Source organism: Poecilia latipinna, unplaced genomic scaffold (genome assembly GCF_001443285.1).
Source record: "Poecilia latipinna isolate Pla-1442-1.1 unplaced genomic scaffold, P_latipinna-1.0 Scaffold103, whole genome shotgun sequence".
Classification (NCBI taxonomy): Eukaryota; Metazoa; Chordata; class Actinopteri; order Cyprinodontiformes; family Poeciliidae; genus Poecilia; species Poecilia latipinna.
Genome location: NW_015112719.1, coordinates 965,975 through 979,210, shown reverse-complemented (window position 1 = coordinate 979,210; position 13,236 = coordinate 965,975). Strand labels below are relative to the sequence as shown.

Sequence of the window (13,236 nt, the reverse complement as noted above, 5' to 3'; positions counted from 1 at the left end):
CAATCCTCTATAAATGTCATATTTGTACTACAATAAATTTATCTCGACTCATCTCTATTAACTCTAAATACGTCTGCACATTTATTTTTATCTCTTGAATGCTCTCAAACACTTAAAAAATTTTATCAAGAAGTATCACATTTGATTTTTGACTATAGTTCTTTCTTTTGTTGTTTTAATGATCTTCATCTGGTATAAGGGAAATAATAAATAAATAAAATGACATGGCACCATAATTGTTCATTAAACCTTTAAAGTCTAGGTCATTTTGTTAAATAAACTTAACTTAAATTTAACTGAAAACTAAAAAAAAAAAAACAAGACATGACAAAATAAGGATAATCTCCAATACTTAAAAGGTTGGGACATTGTAGATATTTAATATATTTTTTGATGATGCATTGCATTCAAATGTCGAACCCTAACACTATAATGTAGAATAGCATAACTGTCTTCATAAGAGAAGATGAAATAGTTATTATATCAGACATGTTTTGCAGAAGCATACCGTATATAAACTGCACAATGATTCTAAAGGCTTATTTTTTTAAATTAAATAAAATAAAAGAGAGGTTCTCAGATTGCAGTTCTCTTCTCTTTCCCATTTTGAGTGGTGTGTCAGATATTTTTTTTCTAAATTCTTCTATGCAACTGCATTAAAATGTGACTTGTGTGACTTTGCTGAAACACAGCAAATATAGTAATATTCCCCTATACCTCTTCACTAAAAACAGGCTCTCAGGTGATATATTACACTCTAGATAGTTGCTCAATCATGGAAGGCAGGTTAGTGAGGTTGCTTCTCCTCACTAACCACCCACCCAGCCATATATGCATGCCTGCCCTCTTGGCTTCTTGCAGCTCAGCTCCCTCCGCCCCCCCTCAGGCATCCAACCCCATCCTTTTACTACTGACATACATCTGAGGAGGACCCCCGCACCTTTTGTGCTGGGCTCCTTTTGTTAGCTGGTCACAGCAGTAGCCCGCAGGAGCACATCAGCCATGTTTTTTTTTTTTTTTTTTTTTGTGATTGGAGCAAGGGGCATAAAATAAGAAACAAAAATATTAAATTTATGTTAATTGATTATTTAGAAAAACCCTTTGTGGTAAATGTGGCTGTGTTTACAAACAGCTGAAACGGTATTTTGCTGTCTTACTAAATACGTTTTTTTTAAAATATATTTTATTTTTTTATTTATGTATTTGTGTAAATATCTATATTTTTATGTATGGTGTGAAGCTGCAGCATCACCAAGGTGAACTGCAGATAACCTCATGACGTTGCGCACATAGTATTGCCTGCCTATATAAAATTCACGGTGGCCGCGTGTATCTGCTGGTGCTCTGAGCCGCTGATAAGGCTTTGCAGATCATCTGACTTCAGTCTAGATGAAGGATGAGCTTCTCGGGCAGAGACATTGTCCATCCTGCTGATGCTCTCTCCTCGTCTCATCGTAAACTCTTGTGCACCCTCTGGTGCTTGCTAGTCTCCCAAACTTCTTTGTGTAGCCTGCTTTGCAGATTGTCTTCCTTGTCTGTGTGGTTGCTCATTATTCAGAGACAGACGGATCTCAGGTCATCTGCAGCTGCAGCGAAGGAGAAGCAGGAAAGATGGCGATCATCCATTAGACCGACCGGGCGCACGCATGAAATACGAGGACAACTTTCGGGAGGATCGCTCGAGGAGAAGATTGTACCAGTGAGTTTTTGGTTTTTAATCTCCCCTTCTTGTGATTGTGCGTCCAGTTTCGTCAAGATTGCTGCTGGGCTTTCAAGGTCCAAGAGAACGTCGGTGTGGTAGATCATGGGATATAATTTGGAGAGCGCCTCGTGAATGACCTGGAAAGAGCTGCGTGCTCGCTCGGTTTTAGTCCAGGGTCCAGACGAGGAAGTCGGGGCGAGATTTTTTTTTTTTAGTCACTAGGCAGCCCAAAAAAGTCAAGTGGGTCTTCTCGCTTCCCAAGCCGCTGCTTCCTCGCTTATGTCGCCTTTCGGTTTGTTGTCAAAGTGACACAAGGAAATGGACGCGGCGGCAGCGTTGGTGGTGGTGGTGGTGGCGCAAAGTAGGAGGCTCGCCTGCGTGTTTCGGCAGCACCGGAGCGGAGTGTTTTGTTATTCCGCCGGCATGTCTGGTCAGGGGAATTAGTCGGTGGCCCCCCTCTCTCTCTCTCTCTCTGGTGCCTGCGCGGTAGCTTCATGGAGGAGCCATTGCTCTGGGTTGATCTCCTCTCCCAGACTCCATTAGCGACACAGAGAAGCTGCCATAGCCGCTGGTCCAGCCACACACACACACACACACACACACGCACTCACTCACTCACTCACTCACTCACTCACTCACTCACCATGAAAAGCCATGTCCAGTGCTTTCCTATCCCCCTCCTTCTCCTCCCAGCTTCTAGAGAAAGAAACCTTATCAGCTAGCGATTTTTGGACTCCGTTCTCCACAGCGTTGGAGTTAGATATCTCTAAGATAACCCACAGTTTGGTTCTACCTATATTATGTTCTAAGCTTTTTTTATTATTATTATTTCTTGGGTGCTTATTGCTTCAGTGTTACCAGCTTGACTGCTTGGAGGTGCTGTTTTGCTTGTCACTGGTCTCAAGTCAGGTATGTCACACAAAGTAGGGCTTCACCATAAAATGGAGGAAGGAAAGATGAGTCTCCAAGGAGAGCCCCTGGAGTCAGACAGGCAGGCAGAACAAAGGTTGTGTTCAGAATGAGCTCATCCACCTTTTCTTCTTCTTCCTCCTCCTTCTTCTGCTGCTTTTTCAGCTCTGAAGTTTTAGCTTGCTGAAAGGGAAGCAGGAGAAGTTTAAAAGTGGTGGTGCTTTCAAGGTGTTAACTCCCATGAGATTCTTGCTTTCGCTTACATGCGTACAGATGGTCTCGGTCGAGCCACCGGTTTGAAGATCTACCAGGGTTTTAAAAAGTTAAAGTTTCAAAACTACTTCTACTTAAATGTTATAGAGTATTGTTTCTCTCCACTCATTTTTAATGAGACCTAAGAAATTGCTGGAATGAATGGCATTTTGGAGCATGGCGTAGCATATCACCTCAATGACCTGCACACTGCCAGTCAGCTGGCTGAAAGAGGACTAAGGCATTTCCTGGGTGCTGGTCATTTCACCCCTTTGCTTTTAAAGCGAATATTTCTTCCCCTAGAGAAACTATTTTATCGTAGTAGTATGTAGCAAACTACTATTTGCACTTGTTGCACTTCTTTTAAAATTATAATTATAATCTATTACTATTCCATGACAAAAGTATTGCAATGGTTAAAGTGCATACTTTGTTTATGGCTTAGCAAATTAAACAAGGAGAGACAAAATGTCAATTTGAGGGAACAAATTGGGGAAAGAAGAAAACTGGTTAAGATCTACACTTTATTTATAGCAAATACACATTTATTCTGTTAGTAATTATTTTGGATGCAAAGGTATTGGAAACTATTAAGTAAAAATATGAAATACTCTTAGTGGCAACAGTAAGTGCCTGTTAAACTGGCTGGTTTAGCTACTGCAGCAGACAGCCTGACCAATCGGCTAATGTTAGCTTCTAATAGTCTGTTATGAGTACAGAGCTGGACAGCAAACTTGAAAACAGCTAATTTACTGCTTTTAATTAAAAATGATATAATTATTGTTTATCTGAATAACACAAGCCAAATGTACTGGATCTGTATAATTGAATAGTCAGTGCACTATGTTGTGGTAGGATTAACTGTTGCTCATTCTGTCTTTTAATATCAGTGGCACTTTAGTCCTGCATGATGTTTTGAAGTGCTTTAAAAAATAAAGGTAGATTTTATTGAATTTGACTATTAAAGTAAAAGCAATTAAGTTATCACATGTTTTCACTTAAAAATTACACTCACAAATACAATTATACTTTGATGCTTGATCATTTTTCTCAGTTATCATAATGCGAGAATCTTATAGTAGGCTGTGGAAACAAACTTGCCTGGTATAACATTGGAAGATCTTCAGCAAAAAAACATTTAGAAAATTCCCTAACACAGTGGATCTCAAACTTTTTCTAAAAACTGCAACGGCAGGAAACTGTCCAGGTACCACAATACAGTCACACATTTTATTATTGCGTATTATTTGTGCGCTTTGGCACAGTTGGTCAAAGGACACTGTTTAAATATGCATCAAATTTTTACTCAAAATTCAACTTTTCCAAGTTTTGGATTTGAAAAATATAGCACAAAGATTTCCAGAAGTCGAAATTCTGCTTGGAAAGTTGGACCTCAAAATCCAAAATGGCTGCCTTGGATATGAAACTGAGTGGTAGCTGCAGTCAAAATGGTTGATTTTAAACATCAATCACCTTATATGATGCAGTCTCCTGCGATAAATATGTCATTATTGTGTAAAGCATGTACATTGCAGGCATATATTGCTAACAGTAGTTCATTTTTTCACTGATCATATTAATTTGAATATCCTACAGTTTTCTTATTTAACTGGAACACATTAGGTTAAGTTTGCTGTCATTTCTAGGTGCCAGTTCATAGTTTAGCATTAAATGGACCTACAATATGTTCCTATTAAGTCTGTACAAGGAGGTCTTCATATTTCTTCCTCTACTCTTGTTTTATGATGTTTTGATGAAGCAACAATCAATATGCCTGGACAGCTCATCTTTTTGGCTGTTGGCATTATATCCCAAATCTTTTGTTTTTAATTATCTAGCACATTACTCTAGCCAAAGCTACTTCTTAATACCACTGAGAGCAGCCCAACCTGCACCAGCGCTGCTTGCCGAACATTTTCGGAACCGTGACTCTAGCTACAGGTGGACATGGGGATACGACAGAATTTTAAAAGCAGAACAATGCCGTTTTTTGTTTTTTTTGGTCTTGCAGGTAGTTAATGATCAACAGAGCGGTATCAACACGCACGTATGCACGCTCTTCTGTTTCTCTGTGTGTGTGTGTGCGTGCATGTGTGTGTGTGTGTGTGTTGTGTGTGTGTGTGTCTGCGTGTGCGTGAGTGAAGCAACGGCTGTTGCAGGCGGTTTCTTGTAGGAAATTCTAATGATGATTCTTGCTTTGTTTTGGATCCGTTTCCAGGCTGCTCCATCCGGCACTCTTTAGTGGTTTTCATTAAAATAAAAGCAGATCGTTACAACTTATGATAGCTCGGACTCGAGGGAGTGGAGATCTGGACTGCACATGTTCATGTCATTACATAATTACTCGTATTGATGTGGTTTTTGAGCCATTTAGAGATTAGGTGTCATGCATGAACATGCTCTGTATTATCTGCTCAGCCTTAGGTGACTTTGTGTGCATAATAGACTGAAGGTGTCCAGCCTGCCTGGAGATTGAAAGGAGTGTGCGTGTGTGTGTGTTCTGCAGCTTTCCTAGCCACTGTGTGAAATCTTGCTGACAAGAAGCCTGTGAGCTTGACACGGTGTGCTGCGACAAGGCTGGGGCTGGGAAGAGCAATCAAAATGGTGGCCACGCTCCTTCTCTCCCCACCTCGGTAGGGCAGACAAGTTCTCGAGGAGGAGCCGATAGAGGACGAGCAGGCGAGAATCTGCTATGGTAGACACATTCGTCTGGCAAGACAGGCTGGCTGCGGCGGATCTAGTCTGCTAGAAGTTGCTGCAAATGAGCTTGGGGATTGCATGCTCAAGGGGTGATTAAGGTCTTTTGGTGGAGGAAGCTCCAGCGTCCACACAGATAACTCGTGCTCTGTTTGCACTTCCAGCTCAAGCTTCAACTTTCACAAGTCTGCAACACATTCCTTATCTGTTATTTTATTTATTTTTTTTCTCCCCAAGCAGTTGATTGATAGGATTCCACCTTTGGGTTGCAGAGTCTTTCAGACTCCTGAAGTCTGTTTTCTGGCTGTGTCAGGTTTTGTAGCATAATAGATGAACATCTCGCCACGCATTTCATATTAAGAAGAGGAAGCACCATTTTGTTCTAAATGTCAATCGATGAATCAATAATATGATAATCAGAAACTGAAGCAGAAAGACCATAAAGCTAATAACTGCCAATAAACTGATGCTTTTTATTTTAAATTTGGCAATCTGTAATTAAAGCCTCTTAATGTTCATATTTAAACTTTGCTTTCACTTTTCACCCAGTTTCCTTAAAAAAATCATTATTCACACCCTAAGCTAAAATTATACTCTTTTAATGTTCTTGACTTTATAGTTTTGCACGTCCAAAAAAAACAAAACAACTTTCTTCTTACAATATTAGATTCAGAATAAATATAGAAATGTTCTCTTTCAATAAATAGGACAATAATCTTAAAGCTCTATATAAAAGACTTTTGAAGACCTTTGAACTCTCATCCAAAACGGGATTTGAATCATGCATTAAAAGGATCTGGTTTAAAACTTGAGACCGGAATGATGATAGTGATTAGTGATTACGACACTGATTGGGCATTGTGGTCACAATAAGTAATCAACATAATTAAAGTTAGCGATGAGGTGTTTTACATACAATGAAATAAAAGATAAATACAGAGTAAGGGGGTAAAAAAATAGAAATATGTCCCCTGGTGAACCCTTAACGGCTCCCTCCTTAAGAGCAAACCCTTTTTGTTTTGTTTCTTTCTATATTTTCTCTGCATGCAACTCAAGTGGATTAATTTTCTACAGTCCTACCTAAGCTCTCATTTTTTTTAGAGACAAATATTTTATACTTTCTTCCTTTTTAATTTTTTTTTTTACATTTCATCAAATTATGAAATGTAAAAAAACAAGTTAACAAGTCTTAACTTGTTAACTTGTTAAGTTTTTTTTATAAATAATTGTGATTTGCATTGGAGGCCTACATTAACCCAAAATCATCTTCCCTTAATTAATACTGCAAGTTTTATTTGTTCTATAACTTTAGCAAGTTAAATATAACTTACTAACTTTAAGTGAAATATGTGTTTCTGAACTCTGGTGTGTGATGCTAGTGCTACACCAATGTGTTACCAATTCTGTGTACAGAATACATCTTGTATAGAAAATGCTTCTGATCATGTGTTTATCCAGCCTTTAACATCTCTTTTCACAAGCCAAATTTTCTAAATATAAATGTTTCTTATGCTGGAGCTGGTTGTGGATAACATAAGAGCACATTGATTGTAATTGCATAACTATGGCTATCTAGAGAATTTATTTTCAATCCTGCTTTTATTGCTTCTTTAATAAGTAGATAAAGACACACATCAGTCTTCCTCCTTAACTTTTTAAAAACTCTGACAGCAGATTTTGATTTCTTTTTAATTTATTTTTCTTTTAAATTGTCAGAACTGTAAGATTTAGAAGATAAATTGTACCGAAGCTCTTGGTTTTGTTGCATCTCAAGAATATTAGAATAGAATTTTTTTCATATTTTAAGTGGTTTGACCTTCTGATGTCCAATGTGAAAGCGACCAGATTGCTGCGTCTCTATTCAGTAGTTTTTTGCAGGTGTTTTTCGCAGCATATTGCCACCCGAACTCCTTTGCTAGAGCAACAAAAGAACGCGGCTCATTTATCAACTAAAAAATAAAACTGATGGAAAAGCAATGAATGAAAAAATAAAAAATTAAAAGTTCAACAATTTTGGGCTCCCTATTCAATTCATGACCTTTTGTATATCACTTAAAGACCTTGCAGGAGCCATTTACCTGAAGTGACGGAGTTGAGTGCCTCTTCACAGCGACTCACAACTAACATTTATAAACGATTGTCCAAATCTGCGATCTGTTTTAGTAGCTCGATTGTCTCAATATAAATTCACACCAAAATTCAGCACTGAGGTGACGAAGCAGAGGCCAAAAAATGGCTAAAGCCGTTGCGTTTGTGAGGTGTAGTGAAAATAATTTTTAACTGGTAAAGTGGAGGATCAAACAGCCCCAGAGACCTCTGAGGTGGTTTGAATGCTGGAAGGAAGTGGTCGTGAAGCTCATCAGTCACCCCTGTTTCTGTCTTTCTGCTCTTTACCTCCTCCTCTCTTTCTCACACGTACACAACGTGTCCCCTCCTCCTCCCCGTTGTCCTGACCTCACTCATTCACTTACTCACACCGCATGATGCACTCCTCCATTCTTCTCTACCTGGGGCAACGAAGGAGGCCAGGAGAGACGCACAAAAGCAAACTGAAATGCTCCAGTGAGCGCTTTCTTGACGTGCTACATGGCACATGAGATGCGGCCCGGCCCTGCTCGCTGTTCCACTATACCAACCAAAGCGCTGTCCAGATAAACACTGCACAGGCAAATTTTGTTCCTCTTTTGTCTCCTGCGTTGTTGTGGAGCCTCAACTCATTTGAGACTGTGTCCAAGCTGCGATATGATTTGCAGTGTGATCTTTCTGCTGTGTAACTTTTGGCCTGCTTAAAAGACCTAAGTGCACCATCATGTCTGGGTTTTAGGTGGAACAAGGAAGTGGCTAAGTAGAGGTGTCATTCCAGTTTCTGTTGTCAGTTGCCACGTTACACTGCTGCAGAACTGGTTCCTCCTCTTTGCTTTCCATCTGAAGATCACAGTTTCACTAAGCTTCCCCTCCTGGAAGAAAAAAAAAAGGTGTTTGTATCTCAGGGAGGTTGTTTCCTCAACATGTATGTACCTAAGGAGTGGATTTTATTTTATTTTTTTGGAAATGCTGATCTGAAATGACTGTGCAGATGTGACGGCGTGTCTTGTGAGATGAACGAGGAGTCCTACAGTTTCCAAATTCATCATGATTTAATGTCCTTCTGCAGTAGGACACAGTAAACCTACTCTGTCAGCCTCAAGCTGCCTGTGGTGGAGGGAGGAAAGAGGGAAAAAAAAAACCCTCAGGCTTCTTTGGAGACGCCCGTTCCTTAGGCAGTGTGGTGCCTCTGGACAAGGCCTTCATTGAGCAGGAACAGGACTGGTCTTGTAGAGAGAGATCCACACTGGCTCAGCCTCTGAGACAACAGAGCTGTCCATCCACGATTAAATATTTAGAAACTCGGAAAGGAGGTCCCTGTGGTAAGTTAATATTGATGCGTCTCTCGTCTTTCCCTTCAAACTTGTTGAGTTGCCTCAAGAGGTCAGTTTGGTGGAGCTAGAGAAGCAGAAGAACAAGCTCACCTCCTCTCATCTTCAATAAACTTTGAATGCTTTTACTGCATTCTGATTGTAATCTGCTCTGAGTTTTTAGTTTGAGCTATTTGGTAATTTTTTTTTTTTTTTTTTGTGGGGGAGTTTAACTGCTTCCCTTGTCCTCTGGGTGGTTACTCTGAAATGCTCCGTCCTGATGAGCTTGTAACCTCACCCACCTCCTGTAACTGAAGTAACTGCCATGTCAGGCTTACAAGGAAGTCAGCATTGCAGTGTTTTCTGGCAGTTGTCCACTGAGTGCAACTCACAAGAAACCTTTCAGTGCATCCTGCAGCTTCTTTTTTTTCCCCTGGTGATCTGTTTCTGGGGAAGAAATGCAGAGTTGGACATGCCTTTTACTTTAAGTCAGTAGAGACGTATTTGGAAAAAAAAATGGGCTTAATGTTTGGAACCTTTGAGATAATGAAAGGTTCTTTGCACAAGTATTCATACCCCTTGAACTTTAGCCCTAAGCCTCCTTGGTGAGTGCTTCATGAAACCTTTTTGTTACACTTATACCTGCAAGACTTTCGCGGTACTGAAATGATCACTCCTTGATTATCGCAAAACAGCTCAAGCTCTGTCAGATTGGATCGAGAGCTTCAATTTTTACATGTGTCGATCCAGATTTACCTTGATCCGTCTTCATATCAAATCGGAACATCCTTGTGTCTGCTGAAGAAAATCATTCGCACACAATGAAGCTTCCAACACCGTGTTTCATAGCGAGAGTTGTACAGTACATTTAGAGTTGGAGTCTGCAAGTAGGCAAGGAAATAGAAATGTTGTTTCCTTTGACCAGAGCGCCTTCTTCTAGATAAGTGCTGAGTCATCTGAATACTTCTCATCGGTCTCTTTCAATAATGACTTTCTTCTTGCTGCTCTTCCATGAAGGCAAGGTCGGTTAAATGCAGATTGGTGGGACAAAATATTGCCAGTGGATTCTCCCTCCTGAGATGTGACCTCCCATAGCTCCTGTGGAGTTATTAATGGGGGTCTTGACGTTTCTTCTCCAATTGTCAGTCACCTCTTGGTAGGTTTTTTGCTGTCGTGCCATGCTGTTAACATTTTTAGATGACTGATCAAACCGCGCTCTGTGAGATGATCCTAACTCATAATTTTTAAACGACTTCTCAGCTATATTCCTGACCAACCCATCTGCTGTGTTCTTCAGTCTTCATAATGCTTTTTGTTCACTGATGTTTTCTATCCAGCCTCTGAGGTCTTCAGAGAACAGCTGTATTTAAACTGAGATGAAGTTACACACAGGTGGACTCTGTTTAAAAGTTAGTTAGACTTCAGAAGCTGATTGGCTGCAGAGGATTTCGTTCGTGGGGATCAGATTAAAAGGGTTGAATACGTGCACACATTTTCCTAGCACTTCACTCTTTTTGCTTTACTTAAATGTGGTGTATCTCAAATATACACACCGAAATTTGAGGGTGAAAAAAATGTCAAGTAGTTCAGGGGTTATTAATACTTTTGCGAGATGCTGCATCATGGTGGCATTTCGTACGCAGTCGGTGGAGTTTATTTCTGAAACGACGCAGAGGCTTATGGCAGCAGATTGATTTGTGTGAGGAAGCCGTTTCCTTGGAGAAGCTGCTTTCCAAGGCTGCGAGGAATGTAAGGTTTCCTGGACTAATTGTCCTTGTGGAAAAGCACTTCCTGGTTTCTCTGTAAGGTCTGTCCTTGTCTCCTTGGTTGTGTTTGTTTAGCCCATGCTCGAGCTGATGAGCTTCAATTTCAGGAGCTCTGACTCAGCTCTCCCTTCCGACAGTGGATATGGTCTGGTTGGACTTGCTTGTTGGTTTTTTTTTTTTTTTTTTACCCTTTAGCCTACTTGTGTATGAAGTTTTAATTTCTCAGAATTATTTTTTTTTAAAAACCTTAAGTTAAGAAAGCTCTTGAGAAAACTAAAAATATCTGCCTACCTTCCATTGCAAAATAGTAAAAATAATCATGCCTGGAGCTATTAATTAAATTGTGCACTTAATCATTTTTGGAATATTTAATGATGTTGCAAAGGTTTTGCCCTGAGATCCATCTCTCATACTATAAATGCTTTCTTTTTTCTTTTCTCTCCCCCCTCTTTCTGATTTTATTTGGTAACGCCAACATCTTATTTACACAAGCTTCCATGCATCATCTTAATGCTTTTTTTCAATGGCAGGATCGCTGTAGGTTTTTTAGAAGCAAGCTAACCAGACTTTGGATGCTGTCTTCAGCTTCTCTCATGGTTTGCTGAGATCAAAACCACACATCTCACTTCTGCTTTCTGCGTCTCGGTCATGACAGCCTGCAGAAGGAACCGGCAGGAGGGGAAGCTGCTTGCTCAGGTCTGCGCTCTTAAAGCTAAACACTTCCATCTGTGTAACAGGATAGCAGAGCCAAGCAGCTCCTCCACTCGGCTCGAGCAGGACGGTCAAAGACCTTGAGGAGCACAAAATGGCTGACCGGCCGTGCCACTAATACTCCGGCGCGATTGGCTGCGTCTCCTCGGCCGCTGCAGGGTCTGGCTGTGCGAAATGGAGTCCTCTGTGTGGAGCGTTGGCCCAGCCTCGGCTCTGATGCAGAAGATAATTCTGTCAGCCTCGAGAGGGAGAGACGCGAGAGCAGCCAAGTGAGGTGACTATGCTAAGAGAAGGCTGAGCAGAAGACTTTCAGGTTACTGCTCAGTAGACTTGCTTCCTCATTTAGTCTTGATTTGTGTTGGGAGCTATTTTCACTTGGTGCAATTGAAAAGGTTCAATCTATGTTATTTATTTTTACTTTTGGTGTCGTACCAAAAAAAATAAAGGGGTGCATCAGGGTCTTTGTTACCTAACCTTCACACCCGGGAGGCTCTAAGTCTGGGATTTTCCAGCTTGATGTTTTCTGAACATGTCGGCCCTGAAGGTCACGTAAATATCTCTGAGAATCGCATCTGAAAGCAGATGTAAAAGATTGTGTTCTGACTGTATTTTCCTTGATAGTCTTCACCATGACAACCTGAAGACAGCGCAGAAGATGGCCCTTAAATGCCTGCTTCTTCGTAGTCTGCCCGGTCATTATCGTCTAAGCAAAAAGAGGCCAAACATTGTCACCAAGTGCTCTGTGCTGCAGTCGTCGCTCTTTTCAGAAAGAACATTCAGAGCCCTTTGCTGAGCACAAAGGCTACCCTTGGAGCAAGGTTACTTGTTCCATGATGGCCGGCTTCTTTCTCCCTCTCTCTCTCTTTTTTTTTTCTTCTTTCCCCCAGTGCAGCTTTTGACAGAAATGTGGAAAAAGAGAGCTGGAAATATTGGGAAGAGAAAATGTCTTGTGTTGTAATTGAAGGACAGAAAAAAAAGAGCAAGTTCACTGATCTCACTGCATGTGCGATGCCAGGTAACCATCTGCCACAGATAAAGAGCTCAACACACAACGTGTGTCTTATCTGGTGAACCTCAATACATGGTGTGCTTTTAGCATTTTTAATGTCACAATTGGTGCAGGAGAAGGAAATTAAGTATGGGACAAAGTTTTGGTTTCTATCCTTTATTCACTAACACGTCTAAAAGGTAAAGATTTCTTTAAAAAATGTTGTTGCATTTATCTTTAAATTGCATCATCAAATCTGGTTTTTAACCTTTTAACTTTATTGACTGAGAGCCTAAAAATGAAGGAACAGTCATTAAAAGAATAAGTCATTTCACAGCTTTACAACATAAATCCTGGATTAAACAGAACCTGCGGTTCTTAAAACTGGGTCTGGTTTGCAAAACACCTGCTATTTTTAACAATAAAACTACCACAATAACAAAGTGGGTTGTAAGGCAACTGTGTTGTAAAGCATCTGTAGGGCAGTTGTGCTGTTTTTTTTTTTGTTTCTTTTATTACGCTAAACACTATTGTTACACTAATTAAACCACATAAGACATCTTTAAATAGCTCACCTGCAGGACCTGGTCTTCTTCCATATGCTGCCGTTCTAACTATAGACGTGAATAAACTCTTAGCAGTTTAGATGTGCAGTCTATTTTTGTTCAGAGGTGAAAATGTCCCAAGTTTAAAGTTAGGGAGAAGTAAAAAAAAAAATTCACATTAAGCAGAAATTCCATATGGGAGAGGTGGAGGCCACCCTCTACCCCCATCCTCATCCTCAAAAATCTAATATGGCAGCCGTGTGTTTACGAC

General features: G+C 40.3%; 1 protein-coding gene across 5 annotated transcripts in view; it reads left to right on the top strand.

Annotated features, from left to right (window-relative positions):
• Positions 1 to 341: 341 nt before the first annotated feature.
• znf462 (zinc finger protein 462) overlaps positions 342 to 13,236 on the top strand; it is a 57,471-nt gene continuing 44,576 nt past the window's right edge. For 3 of the 5 annotated variants that reach the window (XM_015027573.1, XM_015027574.1, XM_015027570.1), the window contains exon 1: positions 342 to 1,699. The gene's annotated coding sequence lies outside the window, so the exon portion shown is untranslated. Of the gene's footprint in view, positions 1,700 to 2,364; positions 2,612 to 11,388; positions 11,707 to 13,236 lie in introns of those variants that run through there. The other 2 variants (XM_015027571.1, XM_015027572.1) reach the window with 2 other exon arrangements.